This window comes from Salmo salar, chromosome ssa09, assembly GCF_905237065.1.
Source record: "Salmo salar chromosome ssa09, Ssal_v3.1, whole genome shotgun sequence".
NCBI classification, from domain to species: Eukaryota; Metazoa; Chordata; class Actinopteri; order Salmoniformes; family Salmonidae; genus Salmo; species Salmo salar.
In genome coordinates this window covers 71,982,278-72,002,098 of record NC_059450.1, presented here as the reverse complement: position 1 = coordinate 72,002,098, position 19,821 = coordinate 71,982,278, and the positions used below count along the sequence as shown (strand labels likewise).

General features: G+C 47.1%; 1 pseudogene; it reads left to right on the top strand.

The window, feature by feature from the left end:
• Nucleotides 1-3,849: 3,849 nt before the first annotated feature.
• LOC123744787 (uncharacterized) lies at nt 3,850-7,348 on the top strand (annotated as a pseudogene).
• Nucleotides 7,349-19,821: the final 12,473 nt, after the last annotated feature.

Below are 19,821 nucleotides of genomic sequence, written 5' to 3'. Positions count from 1 at the left end.
ATATTTGGTAGTGAGTGGAAACGCCAACCGGACGCTTCACATTTATACATCTGGTGAAACATCAGGCTCATTGTTCTATCCATGATATTACTGTATAGTTGTCAATGTATTGGTTCACTCTGAAATGTTTTGGAGCACCAGCTTGTGCTAGCTGATGTTTTGAATATGAATACTGATTTCTCAACTGATGAACTTTGTAATATAATAAACTACAATATAAAAAAACATTGATCAACATCTCTCATTGACTATCACTGAATGATTGTAGTTCCCGCAGAACCTGTTTTGAAATGTTCCAGGAGTTATTTACATTTACATTTAAGTCATTTACCAGACGCTCTTATTACAAATTGGTGCATTCACCTTATAATATCCAGTGGAACAACCACTTTACAATAGTGCATCTAAATCTTTTAAGGGGGGGGGGGTTAGAAGGATTACTTTATCCTATCCCAGGTATTCCTTAAAGAGGTGGGGTTTCAGGTGTCTCCGGAAGGTGGTGATTGACTCCGCTGTCCTGGCGTCGTGAGGGAGCTTGTTCCACCATTGGGGTGCCAGAGCAGCGAACAGTTTTGACTGGGCTGAGCGGGAACTGTGCTTCCTCAGAGGTAGGGAGGCGAGCAGGCCAGAGGTGGATGAACGCAGTGCCCTTGTTTGGGTGTAGGGCCTGATCAGAGCCTGAAGGTATGGAGGTGCTGTTCCCCTCACAGCTCTGTAGGCAAGCACCATGGTCTTGTAGCGGATGCGAGCTTCAACTGGAAGCCAGTGGAGAGAGCAGAGGAGCGGGGTGACGGGAGAGAACTTGGGAAGGTTGAACACCAGACGGGCTGCGGCGTTCTGGATGAGTTGTAGGGGTTTAATGGCACAGGCAGGGAGCCCAGCCAACAGCGAGTTGCAGTAATCGAGACGGGAGCTGACAAGTGCCTGGATTAGGACCTGCGCCGCTTCCTGTGTGAGGCAGGGTCGTACTCTGCGAATGTTGTAGAGCATGAACCTACAGGATCGGGTCACCGCCTTGATGTTAGTGGAGAACGACAGGGTGTTGTCCAGGGTCACGCCGAGGCTCTTAGCACTCTGGGAGGAGGACACAAGGGAGTTGTCAACCGTGATGGCAAGATCATGGAACGGGCAGTCCTTCCCCGGGAGGAAGAGCAGCTCCGTCTTGCCGAGGTTCAGCTTGAGGTGGTGATCCGTCATCCACACTGATATGTCTGCCAGACATGCAGAGATGCAATTCGCCACCTGGTTGTCAGAAGGGGGAAAGGAGAAGATTAATTGTGTGTCGTCAGCATAGCAATGATAGGAGAGACCATGTGAGGATATGACAGAGCCAAGTGACTTGGTGTATAGCAAGAATAGGAGAGGGCCTAGAACAGAGCCCTGGGGTACACCAGTGGTGAGAGCACGTGGTGCGGAGACAGATTCTCGCCACGCCACCTCGTAGGAACGACCTGTCAGGTAGGACGCAATCCAAGCGTGGGCCGCGCCGGAGATGCCCAGCTCGGAGAGGGTGGAGAGGAGGATCTGATGGTTCACAATATCAAAGGCAGCAGATAGGTCTAGAAGGATGAGAGCAGAGGAGAGAGAGTTAGCTTTAGCAGTGCGGAGAGCCTCCGTGACACAGAGAAGAGCAGTCTCAGTTGAATGCCCAGTCTTGAAACCTGACTGATTAGGATCAAGAAGGTCATTCTGAGAGAGATAGCAAGAGAGCTGGCCAAGGACGGCACGTTCAAGAGTTTTGGAGAGAAAAGAAAGAAGGGATACTGGTCTGTAGTTGTTGACATCGGAGGGATCGAGTGTAGGTTTTTTTCAGAAGGGGTGCAACTCTCGCTCTCTTGAAGACGGAAGGGACGTAGCCAGCGGTCAAGGATGAGTTGATGAGCGAGGTGAGGTGGGAAGGTCTCCGGAAATGGTCTGGAGAAGAGAGGAGGGGATAGGGTCAAGTGGGCAGGTTGTTGGGCGGCCGGCCGTCACAAGACGCGAGATTTCATCTGGAGAGAGAGGGGAGAAAGAGGTCAAAGCACAGGGTAGGGCAGTGTGAGCAGGACCAGCGGTGTCGTTTGACTTAGCAAACGAGGATCGGATGTCGTCAACCTTCTTTTCAAAATGGTTGACGAAGTCATCCGCAGAGAGGGAGGAGGGGGGGAGGGGGAGGAGGATTCAGGAGGGAGGAGAAGGTAGCAAAGAGCTTCCTAGGGTTAGAGGCAGATGCTTGGAGTTTAGAGTGGTAGAAAGTGGCTTTAGCAGCAGAGACAGAAGAGGAAAATGTAGAGAGGAGGGAGTGAAAGGATGCCAGGTCCGCAGGGGAGGTGAGTTTTCCTCCATTTCCGCTCGGCTGCCCGGAGCCCTGTTCTGTGAGCTCGCAGTGAGTCGTCGAGCCACGGAGCAGGAGGGGAGGACCGAGCCGGCCTGGAGGATAGGGGACAGAGGAGAATCAAAGGATGCAGAGAGGGAGGAGAGGAGGGTTGAGGAGGCAGAATCAGGGAGATAGGTTGGAGAAGGTTTGAGCAGAGGGAAGAGATGATAGGATGGAAGAGGAGAGAGTAGCGGGAGAGAGAGAGCGAAGGTTGGGACGGCGCAATACCATCCGAGTAGGGGCAGAGTGAGAAGTGTTGGATGAGAGCGAGAGGGAAAAGGATACAAGGTAGTGGTCGGAGACTTGGAGGGGAGTTGCAATGAGATTAGTGGAAGAACAGCATCTAGTAAAGATGAGGTCAAGCGTATTGCCTGCCTTGTGAGTAGGGGGGGAAGGTGAGAGGGTGAGGTCGAAAGAGGAGAGGAGTGGAAAGAAGGAGGCAGAGAGGAATGAGTCGAAGGTAGACGTGGGGAGGTTAAAGTCACCCAGAACTGTGAGAGGTGAGCCATCCTCAGGAAAGGAACTTATCAAGGCGTCAAGCTCATTGATGAACTCTCCAAGGGAACCTGGAGGGCGATAAATGATAAGGATGTTGAGCTTGAAAGGGCTGGTAACTGTGACAGCATGGAATTCAAATGAGGAGATAGACAGATGGGTGAGGGGAGAAAGAGAGAATGTCCACTTGGGAGAGATGAGGATTCCAGTGCCACCACCCCGCTGGCTCGATGCTCTAGGGGTATGCGAGAACACGTAGTCAGACGAGGAGAGAGCAGTAGGAGTAGCAGTGTTATCTGTGGTAATCCATGTTTCCGTCAGCGCCAGGAAGTCTAGGGACTGGAGGGTAGCATAGGCTGAGATGAACTCAGCCTTGTTGGCCGCAGACCGGCAGTTCCAGAGGCTGCCGGAGACCTGGAACTCCACGTGGGTCGTGCGCACTGGTTAGAGTGGCAGCGGCCACGCGGTGTGGAGCGTTTGTATGGCCTGTGCAGAGGGGAGAGAACAGGGATAGACAGACACATAGTTGACAAGCTACAGAAGAGGCTACGCTAATGCAAAGGAGATTGGAATGACAAGTGGACTACACGTCTCGAATGTTCAGAAAGTTAAGCTTACGTTGCAAAAATCTTATTGACTAAAATTACGAAAATGATTCAGTACTGCTGGCTGGTGGAGTAGGCTAGCTAGCAGTGGCTGCGTTTTTGACTTTGAACGTGTAGCTGGCTAGGTAACCTCGATAGTTTCAGTACTACACCTTGTCATGATACAAAAGCAACTCTGTAGCTAGCTAACATAACACTAATCAAGATGTTCCTTTGTAATGTATTTAGTTTCTACAATGCTGCTCGTCGGTAATAGTTGGCTGGGTTTGGAAAAATGGTTGCTATTCACAGTATTAGGCAAGACTGTCTTCTCTTCTTGTGCACCAGTTGCATGGAATAGTCTACAATCCATGCTTCATCTAGATATGTTAGTGCCCACCTAGCAGCCCGAGTATGGTAACTGCTGGTGGTGAAGTAGACCAGACTACAGAGGTAAAGAGGGAATTTACCCAAAAGGGCTTTGTAGATGAACACATACAAATGTATCTTTCTGCGCATATAAAGTGAGGTCCAACCTACCATTTGGTACAATGTGCAATGGTGGGTGAGTGACTTCGCATTTGTAATAAAGCTCAAGGATGCATGATAAACAGAGTCCAGTCTCTGTAAGACGGAGGAGGTTGCATGCATATACAACAAGTCACCATAATCAATTACAGAGAGAAAAGTGGCCTGAACAAGCTTCTTTCTAGCGATAAGCGGGAAAAAAGCCTTATAACGAAAATAAAAACGCAATTTCAATTTAAGCTTTGTCACAAGATTATCCACATGAACTTTAAAGGACAACTTGTCATCCAACCAAATACCTAGGTATTTATTTTGGAATCCCAAAAAGAGACGCAGCGTTTAGACCGATTCTGGACCTCCGCAACCTCAATGGGTACTTGAAGGTACTGAGGTTCCACATGCTGTCCCCGGCCCACGTATTGCAGGCCGTGTCTAGGGACCAGTGGTTTGTGACGCTGGACCTGAAGGATGCGTACTTCCATGTTCCTGTTCACCCAGCTCATTGGCAGTACCTCCGATTCACTTTCGAAGGGAGGGCTTACAGTTCTTCCCTTCGGCCTCTCCTTGGCACCCCGCATTTTCACAAACTGCATGGACGCTGTCCTGGCACCTCTCACGTCCCGAGGGTTATTGATCCTCAATTACCTGGACGATTAGCTGATTTGTGCCCCGACCAGGACCCATGTCCTGTCAGACAGAGACATGCTCCTGACCCACATTGGCGGGCTAGGCATTACAGTAAACGACAAGAGTCGTCTGACGCCCACCCAGAGGGTGGCCTTCATTGGCATGGAATTGGACTCAGTCCTCATGAGAGCACGCCTGGCCACCAGAAGGGTTCAGGCAATCTTATCTTGCTTCGACCACTTTCGGCAGGGGTGGGTGGTATCCGCCCAAACTTGCCAACGCCTGTTGGGCTTGCTGACGGCGGCCTCGTTGCTGATTCCTCTAGGCCTGCTCCATCTCCGGCCTCTTCAACGGTGGTTCAACTCCCACCGGCTGCACCCGAAGCGCCACCGTCACCGCCAGCTGTGGGTGACCACACAGTGCCTCAGGGCATTGTTGAGGTGGCGCTGTCACTCCTTTCCCTCAGGTGTGGTGGAGATGCTGAGGATGTGCCGCCGGAAGCTGGTCAGCACAGACGCCTCCCAAATCGGTTGGGGGGGTGTGACCAAGGGCAGGTCGGCCAGCGGCTGTTGGCTTCCATCTTGGAGCGACAGGCACATCAATACACTAGAGCTCCAAGCTGTACTGCTGGCCCTGCAGTCTTTTGTCATGACGTTGCTCTCTGAGTACAGGGAGGACAGTTGACCCCTCCCCCTTTCACCATCCCCCAACCTACCTCCCCCCACCCAGGCCCTGTGTGAAGGGGTTGTAAAATTCTAGAGGAGAATCTCCTACCACATGGCCCAGTTGAGACACAGAGGGGTTTCATAGAGAGACACAGGAAATTCTTCCAACTCACAGAATTGGGGAACCGAACGACATTTATGTTCTGGAGAAGGTATGGAAGATTGGTGAAGAATCCAGCTACGAACTGGTCCGCTTGGTACAATTTTGTGATACTCAGAAGAGACAATATAGCCATATTACCATAAAACTGTTTATATAATAGCCTCAGCTATGGGACTTGCATCCAAATGGTTGTATAGAATGTATTAATAAGGATAAAGCTATTTGTGATACATTGAGATGCTGTGTACTGATGTTAATGTGATAGAATGTATTTATGTTCAAAGATTAAATCAGTCATCGGCACGCCCCCAGGGACACGGACAGGACCAGGCGTCATGTGACAAGCCTGTTCTAGGTTCACCTATAAAACCCCCACCCTGATTTACATTGAGCGGACCAGGCCTCAGCTCCATTGCGAGTTGGCCAATAGGTTTGACCATCCAATTCCTCTACTGAAAGTGAACTATACCACGTGGTTAACTTTTAGACTATCGATACCGACAGAATAAGAACAAGTCTTTGATATTAATTATTAGTCTGCAGCTAAGTAAATTATATCATTGAACGCGAAGACCAACGAAACATCCATTCTATAACGACATTAATGAATGTCGCTTTGAAAGATCCATTCTGAGAGAGAGAGAGAGAACTCTCCAACAAGGATCCCGACGACACACTGAGCCTAAATATATATTGATTGCAATTGTTCCCGAATGAGTGAGCGTTCATGTGCAAAGGCTTAGCATATCAATTGTTAATATTAATGAACTCTGTGTGCCTCCTCAGCTGACCTTTTATGACCCTTTGTTTAACAAGACACCAGCCATGCCTGTTTAGCCCACTAGGGCACATTACTCTACCAATTCTTTGTGACGATAATTACTGTTTGTATGCTTTCTGTGAATTACTTAGTTTAGTAAATAAATGATTTTAAGACAATTGATGTATGGATGACTTTAGTAAAGGCTGGATTCGTGCAGATACAACAATTTACGACGTTTGGAATGAGACTGGACGCGAGGTAAAATACACCATTTAAACCAGAAGATAATCGGCCTATACTATAATATAATATATAATGTTATAATATGGGAAAGTTAAATTAGGAAAATTATTACTTTGTAATCTGAAAATTTTCCTTGGTGCCCCGATCTCCTAGTTAATTATAGTTAAACGATTAATCAGTTTAATCGCGTGATAATAATTACAGGGAGTTATTTTGATAAACATGTCTTCAGTTTAATGGTGACCCAAAGACACGACACTTTCCTTCCACATCTGAAGGGAAGACATGTCCTGGTCAGAATGGACAACACCACAGTGGTGGCTTTCATCAACCATCAGGGTGGACTGAGGTCCCACCGCCTCCATCTTATGGCACGGGAGCTCCTTCTCTGGGCTCAGGGCCGTCTAGCATCTCTACGTGCAGCGCACGTACCTGGCATCCTGAATGTGGCAGCGGATATGCTCTCGAGGGAGGGCCCGCGACTGGGACTGGAGCCTACATCCCCAGGTGGTGCAGCATCTGTGGGACAAGTTCAGGAGGGCGCAGGTGGACCTGTTTACCTCCCTGGACAATGCGCACTGCCTCCTGTGGTACTCCATGTCGGAGTCACCAGGGCCTCTGGGCTAAGATGCTCTGGCTCACGATTGACCAGGGCTGGTGCTTTACGCATTCCCCCCTTTTCCCCTGATCCAGGCTGTGCAGGACAGGACCAGGATGGCAGAGCACCGTCTGCTTCTGGTGGCCCCATACTGACCCAGACGACCCTGGTTCAGCCTTCTCCTGTCCCTGTTGTCTGGGACACCGTGGCAACTTCCCCTGAGACCGGACCTGCTGTCTCAGGCCGGGGGAACTCTGTGGCATCCGAGGCCGCACCGCCTCAGTCTGTGGGCTTGGCCACTGAACAGCACCAATGGTCCATGTTAGGACTACAGGAGGGTGTAATGAACACCATGCAGAGTGCAAGGGCACCGGCTACAACCGCGGCATACCAGTTGCGCTGGTGGTTGTTCTGCTCTTGGTGCACTGGAATTGAGGTGGTACCCGAGTCATGTGGGGTGCACTATGTCCTCCAATACCTGCGGTCTCGCTTGGATGAGGGCTTAGCAGCCTCTACACTGAGAGGGTATTTGGCCGCTATATCTGCCTGCCATGTGGGGTGGATGGACAGGCCAGTGGGGCGCCATCCCTTGGTCTCCAGGTTTATGAAGGGGGTTCATCGCCTGTGTCCAGCTAGGACCCGCTCAATGGCGAGCTGGGATCTGGATGTGGTCTTGCCAGCTTTGGCAAAGCCACCTTTCGAACCGTTGGAGTCTGCCTCCTTGAAACATCTCTCTATGAAGGTGGCTTTCTTGGTAGCGATTACTTCCATGAAGAGGGTGGGTGAGCTCCATGTAGAGGGTGGGTGAGCTCCATGTAGAGGGTGGGTGAGCTCCATGTAGAGGGTGAGTGAGCTCCATGAAGAGGGTGGGTGAGCTCCATGTAGAGGGTGGGTGAGCTCCATGTAGAGGGTGGGTGAGCTCCATGTAGAGGGTGGGTGAGCTCCATGTAGAGGGTGGGTGAGCTCCATGAAGAGGGTGGGTGAGCTCCATGCTCTTTCAGTAAGTTCTGAGTGCTACAGGATGGACCCCGGTGGGAGGAGTATATCTCTCCGCCCCAACCCTTCATGCCTCCTGAAGGTTCTGTCAGACAGCCATGTGAACATCCCTTTTATCCTGTCTGCTTATGACCCCCCCAGCAGTGGCGGGGGAGTCTGGGCCTGACTGCCTATGTGGAGCGGACATGGTCAGTGAGAACAACAGACCCGCTCTTTGTCTGCTATGGTGAGAGAGTCCTGGGAGCTGGGCTATCAAAGCAGAGGCTCTCTCACAGGATCATGGACACGATTACGACAGCATACCGCCTGGCTGACAGGCCAGTGCTGAGATCTGTGGTGGGACAGTCAACACGGGGTGTGGCTGCGTCCTGGGCTCTACTGAGAGGAGTGTCCCTCGCTGATATCTGTGCTGCGGCCAGCTGGGCTTCCTCTTGCACCTTTGCTAGGTACTATCGGGTAAATGTGACACCTCCCTCTGCGGTTGGTTCAGCGGTCCTGGGCATGGCCTCTCCTTCCGGGGACTGTGCCGGGACCCACCTTCCACATTGACGGCCCCTGCATCTCGGTCCCATGCTGGGACTTCGCCGCTGGCTGGCCAGGTCCCTCTAGCACCGACTAAATCTGGTGCGGGTATACCAATATATTGGAGTGAGCCAATATAGTGAAACATAACGATGGTTACATATGTAACCACGGTTATGTGAGCTATATGGATCACTCCAATCCTCTATGGTGCTAGAGGCGCCTCAAAAAGGATGTGTGTCGCGGCCATGGGGTCTATATATAGGGGCGGACCACAGCCGTGACACAAGTGTACACGGGAGTTAATCTGTAAATCCTCACCTCGGATGTATCCCTCCGCCGCGGAGTGATACCAACATATTGGCGTAATCCATATAGCTCACATAACCGTGGATACATATGTAACCTTCGTTTTGTTTGTTTGTTTACATAGCTGATTGTTTCTACCATTGTGGCAAGATGGAGTATGCCTACAGCATCATTTAGTGGTTGTGTCGGAGACAACAGTTGACAATTGTAACATTTTAGCTAAACCTAACCCTTTTCCTATCTTTGACCTAATTCGCCTGACCCACTACGTTAGTTATTTTAACATGCTACGTAAACAAACCATCATTGCCGACAAATCATCATTATGACCACACCTAGCCTAGAGGTGTAAAACTCTCGTTTTGGTTCGGGGTGCTATGGTGTGCACTAGTCTAATGAATACACACTAGGTCTTGACAAATTAAATAGCCTTGAAGTCTAGGCTAAACACCTATATAAAAACAGGCCTATATATGAATTCTGAAAATGACTTATTTGTCATGTTTGCATGCCACTGTGAAAGATAAATGTCACTTGTAGCGTAGGCATAACTTCAAATGAAATATATTTGACAAGGGAAAGTTTCATTCTCATATGACCTACCTGTGTGAATACTTGTGTTCCCGGTAGATTGTCTCTCCTGATAATGCTGACTGCTTCATTTGTCTATTATACAAATACGTATGGGTTAGTATAGATATGGCTGAGTATGGTGCCATACTTTGTAGTCCTCTTCTCTTTCTCAGTCTGACTCACTCAGTCACTCACACAAACACCTCCTGTCTCTGTCTCTCATCGTCTGTCTTTCAAACCGGGTCAGTTGCTGATATTGTCGAAAAGGATGAGGTGTGTTATGGCAGAGAGTTCATGATGCCATGAAGACATTTTGGTTTCCAAACCAAACTCTTCATCCAACTGTCCTCTGGGGAAGCAGTATGGGATTTAGGTCAGAAAGGGAAATAATAATGACTCAATAATCCATGCAATCTGGGAACGCTGTAAAGTCCAGAAGTTGTTGGTGGAGCTAGAAAGTTCGCTGCCAGAAGTATTACAATGTAAACTTGCGTTTAATCAGTCTCTCTGCATATTTCAAGACATATGGGGGCATAGTGAGATATCCGATGGGTTGGACGCTTCTCTTCACTCATCTTGAAAAAACATTTACTAAAAACTTGGAAATCATTCAGTCCGCCATCATTAACACAATGGAAAAATGAAATGATTTATTATTTAAATATTGAGTGACGGAGGAAAAACAAAAGGGGGCAGTTTCAGGCCATGTGGTGGAGAGTGATGTGGGTGCTGGAGATGGGGGTGTGGGTCTGGATAGGTGTGATGTATTTGATGTTTGTATGATGTTGTTGTTTGTATGTGTATGTTTTATATTGTTTATAAAATATATTTTTAAATGCAGGTGTTCCATTTTCCACTAGCTGTATAGCAGTGGGAGGAGCTATAGGAGGACAGGCTCATTGTAATGGCTGGTATGGAATATATGGAACTGAGTCAAACATGAGGTTTCCATGTGTTTGACGCTGCTCTATTAATTCCATTTCAGATATTACACTGAGCCTGTCCTCCTATAGCTCCTTCCACCAGCCTCCACTGATGTACATGTCTTATGCACTTTTAAGACCTTATGATCTTTTAAGGAAGTGTTTTTGTCCTTCTCATCTCCAGCTGAAGTACCCACACTAAGTATCCCCTATATCTCCTTGACTGTACCAGATGTGACAGAGGGGTCAAGGGGATTTTTTCCATCATGTTAAATGATGGCTTTGCATTGAAGATCCTCAAACTTTATCTTCAAGGTTATTTCAGCAGTACACTCAAAAAAATTATGGCTGTTTGGATGACCCAATTGCTAAGTCGCAGGCATTGGATTACTTAGTTGGGTGGTTTTCTACAAAGTGCATTGTTGGGTTATTGATGCTGGGTTATATAGGTCATTCCAGTCCATCTAGGTCAGGTGCCTGCGCATTTACCTCTACTTTAAATGGAGCACAGTTTGTTATCGTGTGTTAAATCATATCAAATAATGTCATTCAAATCATTTGTCTCACCCACATACTGTAAGTATACATAGAGGTACGTGTATCGACTTCAAAACATCGTTCTCTTGGTTTTGGCTAATGGCTATGACTAATTGCTTCAAACATGGCATGTGGTAAATGCATGAAATAAGATATCTTCAACCTAGCCATGAAAGTAAATGTCCTTCCTCTTCATGTATTCAGTTGTATTACAGTTTTTCCCAATTGTTTACACACTAAAATCGGAACTTGAAATGCAATCACTGAAACCTGAAACTCATGTACCAAATCCCTAAACCAAGTCTGCAAACTTGCAAGCACAATTCCTGCTTTATGCTCAGTTTTCAATTCTATATCACACTTTTTGCAAAACACTACACACAGTTCTCTACATTAGGCACAACATTCAAAATTCAAATCTCTTTAGTCCCTTTGGAAAGCAAAGCCAATCACAATGCCAAGCTCTATACACCAAGTGGCAACACCCACTCCTCACAGGTGTAAACACTAGTTGCTGAATTGTTCACTTAGAAATCAGAACTGTAGCACTATAAAAGGCCACAGATGAGCTCTCCTGTTTTGGAGGAAAATGGTGAAGCTAGAGGTGAAGGAGTAAGAGGAAGATGAAGATGAGGATGAGGAAGGACAGTTGTCTCAGATGAGATCATCCGTAATGGGTCTGCGACCAAACGACCACCTCTCATCACTGTCAAACGCTCCCTAAAACACTTCTGCGAGCAGGCCTTTCTAATCGACCTGGCCGGGGTATCCTGGAATGACATTGACCTCATCCTGTCAGTAGATGATGCCTGGCTATTCTTTAAAAGTGCCTTCCTCACCATCTTAAATAAGCATGCCCCACTCAAAAACTTTAGAACTAGGAATAGATATAGTCCTTGGTTCACTCCAGACCTGTCTGCCCTTGACCAGCACAAAAACATCCTGTGGCGTTCTGCATTAGCATCGAATAGCCCCCGTGATATGCAACTTTTCAGGGAAGTTAGGAACAAATATAGACAGGCAGTTAGAAAAGCAAAGGCTAGCTTTTTCAAACAGAAATTTGCATCCTGTAGTACTAACTCAAAAAAGTTCTGGGACACTGTAAAGTCCATGGAGAATAAGAACACCTCCTCCCAGCTGCCCACTGCTCTGAAGCTAGGAAACACTGTTACCACCGATAAATCCACTATAATTGAGAATTTCAATAAGCATTTCTCTACGGCTGGCCATGCTTTCCACCTGGCTACCCCTACCCCGGTCAACTGCCCGGCACCCTCCACAGCAACCCGCCAAAGCCCCCAGCTTTTCTTCTTCACCCAAATCCAGATAGCTGATGTTCTGAAAGAGCTGCAAAATCTGGACCCATACAAATCAGCCGGGCTAAACCATCTGGACCCTCTCTTTCTAAAAATGATCTGCCGAAATTGTTGCAACCCCTATTACTAGCCTGTTCAACCTCTTTCGTATCATCTGAGATTCCCAAAGATTGAAAGCTGCCGCGGTCATCCCCCTCTTCAAAGGGGGAGACACTCTAGACCCAAACTGCTACAGACCTATATCTATCCTACCCTGCCTTTCTAAGGTCTTCGAAAGCCAAGTTAACAAACAGATTACCGACCAATTCGAATCCCACCGTACCTTCTCCGCTATGCAATCTGGTTTCAGAGCTGGTCATGGGTGCACCTCAGCCACGCTCAAGGTCCTAAATGACATCATAACCTCCATCGATAAGAGACATTACTGTGCAGCCGTATTCATCGACCTGGCCAAGGCTTTCGACTCTGCGAATAAAAATGTGGTGATTGACAGACTCGACAGCCTTGGTTTCTCAAATGATTGCCTTGCCTGGTTTACCAACTACTTCTCTGATAGAGTTCAGTGTGTCAAATCTGAGGGCCTGTTGTCCGGACCTCTGGCAGTCTCTATGGGTGTGCCACAGGGTTCAGTTCTCGGGCCGACTCTCTTCTCTGTGTACATCAATGAGGTTGCTCTTGCTGCTGGATATTCTCTGATCCACTTCTACGCAGACGACACCATTCTGTATACTTCTGGCCCCTCTTTGGACACTGTGTTAACTAACCTCCAGACAAGCTTCAATGCCATACAACTCTCCTTCCCTGGCCTCCAACTGCTCTTAAACGCAGGTAAAACTAAATGCATGCTCTTCAATCGATCACTGCCCGCACCTGCTCGCCCGTCCAGCATCACTACTCTGGACGGCTCTGACTTAGAATACGTGGACAACAACAAATACCTAGGTGTCTGGCAAGACTGCAAACTCTCCTTCCAGACTCACATTAAGCATCTCCAATCCAAAATTAAATCTAGAATCAGCTTCCTATATCGCAACAAAGCATCCTTCACATCATGCTGCCAAACACACCCTCGTAAAACTGACCATCCTACCGATCCTCGACTTCGGTGATGTCATCTATAAAATAGCCTCCAACACTCTACTCAACAAACTGGATGCAGTCTATCACAGTGCCATCCGTCTTGTCACCAACGCCCCATACACTACCCACCATTGCGACCTGTACGCTCTCGTTGGTCGGCCCTCGCTTCATACTCGTCGCCAAACCCACTGGCTCCAGGTTATCTACAAGTCTCTGCTAGGTAAAGCCCCGCCTTATCTCAGCTCACTGGTCACCATAGCAGCACCCACTCGTAGCATGCGCTCCAGTAGGTATATCTCACTGGTCACCCCCAAAGCTAATTCCTCCTTTGGTTGTCTTTCCTTCCAGTTCTCTGTTGCCAATGACTGGAACGAACTGCAAAAATCTCTGAAGCTGGAGACTCATATCTCCCTCACTAGCTTTAAGCACCAGCTGTCAGAGCAGCTCACAGATCACTGCACCTGTACATAGCCCATCTGTAAACAGCCCATCTATCTACCCACCTCATCCCCATACTGTATTTATTTATTTATCTTGCTCCTTTGCACCCCAGTATCTCTACTTGCACATTCATCTTCTGCACATCTACCATTCCAGTGTTTAATTGCTATATTGAAATTACTTCGCCACCATGGCCTATTTATTGCCTTAACTTACCTCATTTGCACTCACTGTATATCTACTTTTTGTTTTCTTTTGTTCTACTGTATTATTGACTATGTTTTGTTTATTCCATGTGTAACTCTGTGTTGTTGTATGTGTCGAATTGCTACGCTTTATCTTGGCCAGGTCGCAGTTGCAAATGAGAACTTGTTCTCAACTAGCCTACCTGGTTAAATAAAGGTGAAATAAATAAAATAAAATACAGCCGGGACAATGCGTCTGCCTTCACGTTCTGGGAGCCTGGTCTATAGGAAAAGGGTGAACACAAAACGGGTGAAAAACATGGCCCACCTTGCCTGGCGAGGGTTCAGTCTCCTCGCTGCCCGGATGTACTCCAGATTGCGGTGGTCAGTCCAGATGAGAAAAGAGTGTTTAGCCCCCTCAAGCCAATGTCTCCACGCCTTGAAGGCCTTGACGACAGCCAACAGCTCCCGGTCCCCTACTTCATAGTTTCGCTCTGCCGGGCTGAGCTTCTTCGAGAAGAAGGCACAGGGGCGGAGCTTCGGTGGCGTACCCGAGCGCTGAGGGAGCACAGCTCCTATCCCAGCCTCGGACGCGTCCACCTCCACTATGAACGCCAAAGAGGGATCCGGATGGGCCAGCACGGGAGCCGAGGTAAACAGAGCTCTCAGGTGACTAAAAGCCCTGTCCGCCTCAGCTGACCACTGCAAACGTACCGGGCCCCCCCCTTCAGCAGTGAGGTAATGGGAGCCGCTACCTGACCAAAACCCCGGATAAACCTTCGGTAGTAGTTGACTAACCCTAAGAACCGCTGCACCTCCTTTTCCGCGGTGGGAGTCGGCCAATTACGCATGGCTGAAATGCGGTCACTCTCTAGCTCTACACCTGAGGTGAAAATGCCATAGCCTAGGAAGGAGATGGACTGCTGGAAGAACAGGCATTTCTCAGCCTTGACGTACAGGTCATGCTCCAACAGGCGACCAAGCACCCTGCGCACCAGGGACACATGCTCGGCACATGTAGCGGAGTATATCAGAATGTCATCAATATACACCACTACACCCTGCCCATGCAGGTCCCTGAAAATCTTGTCTACAAAGGCTTGGAAGACTGATGGCGCATTCATCAACCCGTACGGCATGACGAGGTACTCATAGTGCTCCTGAGGTGGTACTGAAAGCCTTCTTCCACTCGTCTCCCTCCCGGTACCTGCTCCTGCTCACTCCATAAGTTAGGTCCGGAATTCTGTAGGGGGTGCGTACTGGCGGCAGAGAAGTCAGGCGCAGGGTAGCAAAAACTGATTCACAACGGTGCAATTTAATAAATAAAACCACCGTTAACAGAACAATAAATCAATGGGTAAACAAAACCCGTTACACACCAGCATAACGTGCACAAGCACTACAATAAACAATTCCGGACAAGGACATGGGGGGAACAGAGGGTTAAATACACAACATGTAATGATGGAATTGAAACCAGGTGTGTGGGAAGACAAGATAAAACAAATGGAAAATGAAAGGTGGATCGGCGATGGCTAGAAGACCGGTGACGTCGACCGCCGAACGCCGCCCGAACAAGGAGAGGGACCGACTTCGGCGGAAGTTGTGACATTCATACTAAACCATCTTTGCTATAATTCAGATTTCTCAAACGGGTCGATGATTGTAGTTGCCAGACACTGTTTTTTAAAAATGTTCCCAGAAGTTTCAGCCACTCTTAAACGTCAGGGAATCCCATTGGTTGGCTGTCTTGTTAATCATCCACCGCTGGGTGTGGTTAGGCGAGCATAAACAAAGATGGTCCACCTATTTCTAGTCCGGACTGCATATCTGTATGGAATTACATACATGAATGTTAGAGCTGCAATGTGATTTTGTTACATTAAAGAAAGCCCTTGTTGATTTAAAACTTGTACTTAATGCAGGCAAAACTAAATATATATTATTCTCTAATTCACAGAAACATTTCTCACATGGGCTACATATTCACTCATTGGATGGTTCTCTCATTGAGCGGGTTCCGCCTATAAATATCTGGACGTTTTGGATTGATAAAGATCTAACGTTTAAAAAACATACTGATGAGCTAGTTAAAAAGCTAAGATTTAAGGTGGACATCTTTTTTAAATAAAGGTTACATTTTTAAAAAGTCAAAAAATTATTGTACCATCAACTTTCCTTCTTGACTATGGTGACACCATTTACCAGAATGCAGCAGCCACTACTCTTAAACCTTTGTATGTTGTCTACCATAGCGCCCTTTGCTTTATCACAGGTGATAGTTTCAATACTCATCAGTGCATCCTGTATCAAATGTCCCGTACATCACTTCATTACTCCCTTTTTGTTTAGAAAGCTCTAGGTACTTACTATTCAAGCTTACGATTTACCTCACGTCGTTGTTAAAGATGTACTATGCAGAAATCGCTCCGCCATTTCCTGGTTGCTAAAATTCTAATAGTTTGCCTATTTTCAGTTTATGTGACAAAACAAGCAAGCATAGTGTAGAGAATCATTTTGATATCTTAACCACTGTGAAATACATTTTCCATAACAAAATATATAGTATTTTCAGCAGTTTGAAGTTGGTGTACAAAAATGTAAGTAAAAGATGCAACAATGAAACTTAAGCACAGGAAGCATAGAAATAGTGCACATAGAACATATTTACCGCTTCTTGCTTCAATGAGAATAGCAGATCTATTTCTATGTGAATTTGGTCAGGTCACCCAAAAAATTACATATTGCTGTATAAAAACATGACATACCAACTCTTGAGATTCCTCGTGTCTCCACGAAATGAACATTCAATTCTCTGGCTACAGCTCTGGTGGACATTCCTGCAGTCAGCGTGCCATTTGCATGCTCCCTCAATACTTCAGACATCTGTGGCATTGTGTTGTGTGACAAAACTGCACATTTTAAAGTGGTCTTTTATTGTCCCCACCACAAGGCGCACCTGTGTAATGATCATGCTGTTTAATCAGCTTTTTGATATGCCACACCTGTCAAGTGGATGGAGTACAACATTTTGCTGTTTTAAAGCTAATTTCCTGCAATTCTACACATTTTTCCATTACCTATGCTGTGTTCTTATGCCATCTGAGTGACTCAAACATTATAACAAAATCAAGCCCCATGTCATGACATTTTCAGAATTTTGCATTCTCCCTGACTGTCAACTTTTTATTTGGTGGTTGTTAGTTGAACTTCTGACGATCTTATACATATATAGCTCCATTATCTTTTCTAGTTTAACTTGTAATTTTTTTTAGAATACCTAAAATGATTTTCATTATTATCATTTTTGTATCATATTTTTTGAAGTGGCGACAACAATTATGCAGGCGTGGCACTCTGCTGCTAAATTAACATAGGGAAAACACTGACAGTGGGTAACATTTACCTGCATAGTAAATGTCCGTGTCAAATAAATGTAATACCCTGATTTAATTGACATTGAATACAGCTTAAATTCACAGTTCCTCACAGTCAGTGAACGCAATCTCCACCTCATCTCTCTCTCTCTCGCTCCTGTCTCTGTCCATCTTCCTGTCTCCCTTTAAATGTCATGCTTTCTCTTCAGGCTTGGCTCAGCTCATCACGGCTGATGTGTGCTGGGGTGATACCTACGAGATGACACAGGATATTTACAGTGATCTTTACCGAACCAAACTCTTCTTCACCACAATTCACCACCCGGAACTCAGGAGACTTGTGATGGCTAAGCTTGTGGTGAGCAGTTTTAAATGAACTATCGTATGTGAACTAGGCCCCCCATTCCCCAATGCTCTTGACTCCAGGCTACAGTGTGCGTGCGTGCGTGCGTGCGTGTGTGGGTGTGTGTGACTTTAGCCAGAGGTCCAAATTAAATGGTTGGAGCCTGATTACTTTCCATTCTGCACTCAGCACTGATATTTAGAGGATTTTCAGAATGTGTTTTTGTCCCTCTGATCTTCAGCTGAATGACCCATGGTACACAACCACCAAGATCTTTGAGGTGCCAGATGTGACAGAGAAGGATGAGAGTATGTTTTCTCTCATGTTTAACAATGGCAAGACCAGGGACATCGTTAGAATATCTACCCTTCACTATATTGGCCCTCTTATCCAGATATAGTCTTACCCATCCTGCCTCTCAGAATGGGTGGAGGAATACAATAAACTTGAGGGCAAGGACCTCAAGATGAACTTCCCATTGGACCCCACCCTGTGTAGCATCACCTTCACACCTGGACTCCAAGGTTCCGATGGTGTGCCTTGAGATCAGGGATCTGGCACGCTATGAATCAGACACGTTCGAGCTGACAGACCAGTATGGCAACCTTGCCCTGGTGGTGAAGCTGAGGAGTGGTGGTGAGTGAGTCTTGCTCTGCATCAACTTAGATTAACAATGGACATTTCTTTGTGACCAATACTTCAGACGAATACACATTGTCTTTGTGATGAGGTATCCGATATGGGTTGTAAACTCGTAATAAGGATGTAAGCTTCTTGAAATTAACAAATTCTCTCTCTCCATCTGTCTGTCTCTCACTCATTTCCTCTCACACCTATGCCTGTATGAGTTTATATTAGTGTTTTCTGCTTATTCTCTGCTGTGGTGGCTGTATGTTGTTGTTGTGTGAAGAAGTGTTGCTATAAGAAGCAGGTAGCCAAACCTGACAGCTCTGCTGCCACACCGGGGATCAACAGGCACCCCCTTTGGTTTACGATCATGACGTACATGCAAATACAAAGCAACATCTCTATGGTTGTCTGTGGCAAGTTCTGACAGGATTTTAAATGTATTTGAAGGATTGTTTTAATATTATGCATGTCTGTACGTGATTTACTGAACCCTAGTCAACGCATTCAACCTGCTGCTTCAAGTTACCTCAGTCAACCGGCTGCTTCAAGTTACCTCAGTCAACTGGCTGCTTCAAGTTACCCCAGTTAACCCAGTCAACCTGCTGCTTCAAATTACCCCAGTTAACCCAGTTCAAGTTACCTCAGTCAACCTGCTGCTTCAAGTTACCTCAGTCAACCGGCTGCTTCAAGTTACCCCAGTTAACCGGCTGCTTCAAGTTACCCCAGTTAACCGGCTGCTTCAAGTTACCCCAGTTAACCCAGTTCAAGTTACCTCAGTCAACCTGCTGCTTCAAGTTATTCCAGTTAACCCAGTCAACCTGCTGCTTCAAGTTACCTCAGTCAACCCAGTCAACCTGCTGCTTCATGTTACCTAAACCAACCCAGTCAACCTGCTGCTTCATGTTACCTAAACCAACCCAGTCAACCTACTGCTCCAAGTTACCCAGTCAACCTGCTGCTCCAAGTTACCCCAACCAACCCAGTCAACCTGCTGCTCCAAGTTACCCCAACCAACCCAGTCAACCTGCTGCTCCAAGTTACCCCAACCATCCCAGTCAACCTACTGCTCCAAGTTACCCAGTAAACCTGCTGCTCCAAGTTACCCCAACCAACCCAGTCAACCTACTGCTCCAAATTACCCAGTCAACCTGCTGCTCCAAGTTACCCCAACCTGCCAGTCAACCTACTGCTCCAAGTTACCCCAACCAACCCAGTCAACCTGCTGCTCCAAGTTATCCAGTCAACCTGCTGCTCCAAGTTACCCAGTCAACCTACTGCTCCAAGTTACCCAGTCAACCTACTGCTCCAAGTTACCCCAACCAACCCAGTCAACCTGCTGCTCCAAGTTACCCAGTCAACCTACTGCTCCAAGTTACCCCAACCAACCCAGTCAACCTGCTGCTCCAAGTTACCCCAACCATCCCAGTCAACCTACTGCTCCAAGTTACCAAGTAAACCTGCTGCTCCAAGTTACCCCAACCAACCCAGTCAACCTACTGCTCCAAATTACCCAGTCAACCTGCTGCTCCAAGTTACCCCAACCTGCCAGTCAACCTACTGCTCCAAG